Source organism: Taeniopygia guttata, chromosome W, assembly GCF_048771995.1.
Source record: "Taeniopygia guttata chromosome W, bTaeGut7.mat, whole genome shotgun sequence".
In the NCBI taxonomy this organism is placed as follows: Eukaryota; Metazoa; Chordata; class Aves; order Passeriformes; family Estrildidae; genus Taeniopygia; species Taeniopygia guttata.
In genome coordinates, this window is record NC_133064.1 from 33472714 (window position 1) to 33477481 (window position 4768).

At 52.6% G+C, this 4768-nt stretch overlaps 1 long non-coding RNA gene across 1 annotated transcript; it reads left to right on the forward strand.

Moving 5' to 3' along the window:
* Positions 1–397: 397 nt before the first annotated feature.
* On the forward strand, positions 398–4112 carry LOC140682173 (uncharacterized). Its single transcript, XR_012053442.1, has 2 exons — positions 398–639; positions 3600–4112. It is a non-coding gene; the product is annotated as an uncharacterized lncRNA (long non-coding RNA).
* Positions 4113–4768: the final 656 nt, after the last annotated feature.

Below are 4768 nucleotides of genomic sequence, written 5' to 3' on the forward strand. Positions count from 1 at the left end.
AACAGCAACATAAGTCAGCATTCTGGGGAGGGGAGGTTTAAATCAAAAGGGAAAGGTGAGTCCAGGGAACTGTATGGTGAAAGGGAAGGCTCTGAAAGAGAAGGTGCTGAGTCAAAAAGGAAGGGGGGAGACTTTCTCCGTCTGCGGAGGGCTGCATGCTTCACCTGAGGATCCTTTTTCTTATCAGTCTGGTGTTTGGGGACATATGGCTGGACAAATTTGGACGGGACCCATCTCAGGCCTGAGGGCGTGGACACGCAAGCGTATCCCTGTCCCCAGGTAACTAACTCATAGGGCCCTTCCAGCTGTCAAGTCTACGGATTTTTGATGATAACTGGTGGTTTTTCCCTAACCTTGCTCAGCTCGTGGTTGTTAAAATGCCTGGTGACTGGTGGGTTGAGATTTTCAAAAGAACAATTTAGGAAATTCAGTGTAAAGAGGGCACGCGCGAGCCGAACTTGGGGGGACTCCACCTTCATAGTTGGTGTTTGCTGTTTCAGCATGCGTTTGAGACTCTGATGAGTCCGTTCCACCACTGCTTGACCTGTCGGGGAATATGTGATGCCAGTTTTGTGCTTTATTCCCCATTGCTGCAGGAAGCTGACAAATCCCTTGGATGTGTACCCGGGGGCATATTCAGTAAGTATCTCCACCCATTCTCCGCATGGTACGGAAATTAGCTGCAACTGCGTAGTTCGTTCTTTTATTGAGTCAGTGGTCTCAAAAATGAGGCTGGGGTCCGATGGGACGAAGCTTGCTGACGCTTCTCTCCCCGACGCCCTTCCTCAGCGCCGGCTAGTTCATCTGGGGAGAGGTGCGGGCATAGTTTCTAGCGCTTCCCGCTGGACCCTCGCGGGCTTTGGGAAGCGCTATCGGAGTTCCAAAGAGCAGCCAGCGACCCCACGGCGAATTATGAAGAGAGTCTTTCTCTGGGGGCAAATTCCGTTTCTTGTAATCCAACGGGGAATACAATAATTCGAAGGGGACCAGGCGTGCCGTGCTGGTATTTGCCGGAAAGGCGCGGGCAAGGTGGAATGCGCTGGAGCCAGCCAGAAGAAAAGTGTGAAACGAACCGTGCAAACAAACTAAATATGGAATGGGGGAAAACCGAACAGCCAATGGGGTAAAAACCGCAGAGTGGTTCAAGGGTGGTGTGATACGGGGATACATCCAATGAAGGATAGACAGGGGAAGGGTCCCAGGTCCTCTACCAATCACCTGGTGTCCCGGATGGAAGATTCTAGGTGGATGGGAAGGGACACTGAGTAACGGACAGGCATCTGGGGGAAACAGGGGGATGACTTAGCACTTTTGGGGATAACGGACACACGGGGGAAAGGCGGGAAAACCCGGGGAGAAACCATTACAGAACCGGGGGTACATGGAACAAACCTATACATAATACAAATGTAATAAAACATAAAAAACACAACTCCACAGAAGCTTTCATAGTCTTCTTCACTATTGTACTTTCAAACTCAGATGTCTTCGCATGCGCAGTTGCCTTTTTGCTTTGCATTTTTAGCAAGCTCAGCAATCTTTATCACAGGCTCCCCTTCTTTTTGCTGGCTCAGCATAATTTTAATGGGTAACAGATTTTCTTCAGAGGGTCCCCGTATGGGTAGAATAACGTATACCATATGTTAATGTATCCATTGCCTAAATCATGCTAAATTCCCTGTTAATCCTTAAATCCCCTGTTTCACTCCGGTGTGAATTGGGTTCCCGGCCAGAGGATGGGTGGAGCCCTGTGGGCCTCTGGGGGTCCTGCAGAGTTGGCGGTGCCAACCCCGACTGTTTCTGCGCCGGGAGGGAGGCAGTGCGGGGCGGAAACGCCATCTCTCCATGCCGTTCCGGTGCTTGGGGGCTACAGGGAGCCCCTGGCTCAGCCTCCGCCTCTGCTGGAGCCTGATTCGATGACAACACTTTGTCCAAACTGCAGGGTTTCCACAACGTATCCTTTGGGGGCGGCGGGAGCAGACCCAGCCGTTTCCCCCATGCTCTCCTGCTCGGGATCGACATCATTGATTGATTCTGTGTCTGTGCAGCCTGCTGGTCATGCGCAGGTGAAGGAAGCCGACACAGGCGGGACATTGGGCGACTTTCTGTCGGACCCCGCCCTGGCGGGTGAGACTCTTTTGGGTGCCGTGCTTGACGGCCCCGTCCCTGTGCAGCCTGTGCCGGGCCCCGGGGCTGGGGTGCGGACCAAAGGCACTGCTCTCCCCCTGTGCCAGGGAAGGGTGGCCACATGGAGGCCCCGGCGGGGGCTGGTCTATCTCCGCCAACCGCCCCTCCTGCGGGTACCAGGGCTGCAGCGAGTGCGGGCACTGCGGTGTTTAGCTTTGCCACGAAAGGTGACACGGCCGGCTCTAGACCTGTGTTTCCCCGGGGCCGTGGGTCGTCTTCCTCAGCCTTGTGGACGCTTCCACCATACTGATTGCTGCTGATTTGCTGACACCTTATGATATTCAAAGATTGGCTCATGTTCTTTTTCAGCCTGTAGAATACAACCTTTTTGAGTCTAAATGGACTCAGCTGGCAGCTAGAGCAGTGGAGGGAAATGCTACATTGGGCCAACAGGATCACAGACGTGTGATTGGTACTGATGTGCTGCTAGGCACAGGCAATTATGCTGATCCTCAGGGGCAGGCTGGCTTTGCTCCCCTTGTGCTGGATGAGTGCCAGAAAACAGGCATGGCAGCGTTGATTCAGACCATAGAAGTGGCTGCTCCAAAGGAGTCATTAGTGGCTGCTGTCCAGGGAGCTGATGAGTCTTTCCTAAGATTTGCAGACAGGCTGTCGGCCTCTGTGGAGAGGCAGGTGGGAGATCCTGAGGCAAGGAAACTTTTGCTTAAACACCTTGTGAGAAGTAACTGCAATGCAGATTGTAGGAGAATCATAGAGGCTCTTCCTGGTGATCCTTCTGTCCCTCAGATGGCAGAGGCCTGTGCAAAGGTAGGCACCTCAGGTCATAAGATGGCTGCCTTGGCTACTACCGCGGAGCCTGCCATGGCTACTGCTGTGCAGCTGGTCTGGGTGATGCCACAGGGTGGGCAGTGACAGCAGGGGAATGCTCAGGCCAGCAAGAAACAGAGAAAGAAGGTACAGCAGGTCACAACTCACTTGTTTTTGTGTGGTCAGTGTGAAAGGCCAAACCATACTGCAAATGTCTGTAAGGCGACTGTTCATGCTAATGGCCAGGCTTTGCCGGGCTCAGGAAACAGGAAGCGGAGTGCGAAGGGGAGACGTGCCCAGACACAAGCTTCTCTCCATCCCCGGTGCTGATGCTTGCAGCCAGCACCCATGGCTCAGCAGGTGTTAATGTCTGCACCGCAGCAACAGTTGTCATAGATTCTGGCAAAATACACAAGGTTCTCCTGGATGCCTTTGGTCCCTTGGGTTAGGGCATGAGTGCTCTCCTTATGGGAAGATCTAGTGCCACCCTTCAGGGCATCATTGTGCACATGGGACTCATTGATGCCGATTTCAAGGGACAGATTTGTGCCATGATTTCCACACCCACCCACCCCCCCCCCCGTCACTATCCCAAAAGGGACACAAATTGCTCAGCTTGTGCCTTTTACGTCTTCTGTTCGCAGGACAGTTGATCGGTCGTGAGGTGACGGTGGCTTTGGATCCCCTGGGCCGCCTCAAGTTCACTGGTCTGCTGTCCTGACAGAAAAACGTCCCGAGATGCTGTGTACCCTGTCCATCCCTGGTGCAACGCTGCCAGAGACCCATCTCTGCGAGCTTCTTGACAGCGGCGTGGACGTCACAGCTTTCTTCCTTGACGCCTGGCGCCTGGAGTGGTCCTTGGATCCAGTGGAGACGCCTATTGCAGGATTGGGAGGAACAGCGCGTTGCTATGTGAGCCAGCAGCCCGCGCTGATCGCGAACCCAGAGGGACAGATGGCCATGATTCTGCCTCATGTTACTTCAACCTATGTGTCATGGTTTGACACTGGCACAATGCCAGCGCCCCCATGAAAATGCAACCTCCCAAATGAATGCTGTAAGATGCGGTCAGGAACAGAGCAGAGCAGGCCCAAGCTTAATAACAATGGAAAAAAATTTTAAACTGCTACTACTATAAAAAGGAAAAGAAAGAAAAACACACATTGAATCCAAAATGAAAACCTTCCAAAACATTCCTCCTCCCCCCCCGCCAATTCCAACAAACCACAGTGAGACACAACTTGGACCCCCAATCAGGTTCCCACCCTTCAGATAATCAATACTCAGTCCATCAAGGGAGAGAGGAGTCTCCCCTGTGCCATAGACCCCCAGGAAACACAATTGCCACTTCTTGTGTTTCCATGTCACACATGGCACTGCCCGGAGAAAATCTGCCAGTGTGACACTCTCCTTTCCATGCACAGTGCTCTCGCCACCATGCATGAACAGACTGCTCATGGGGTTTTCTTTTCAAGGATGCTTTGCCCAGGACCAAAGAAAAACAACAGTTCAGTTTCTCACTTTTGGTATCACAGTCCCTCCCATTTTCTTCCTCCCCTGGGGCCGAGGGTCTCAAGAACAGAGATCATCTTCTTTCAGAAGACAGAGGGCATCACCACACCCTCCTCAACTCTTCTCTGTTCACGCCTGTGTTGGTAGTCACTGAACCAGGTGTCCTGGCTCACCATACATCCCCCTAAAATGCAGTCTCTTTTGGAGGAGAAAATTGGTTCAGTCTATGGTTAACAAGAAAAAGTCCAGCCAAAAGCCACTCCATCATCTCCTCCCACCTAGAATTTCTCCTTCTAACATC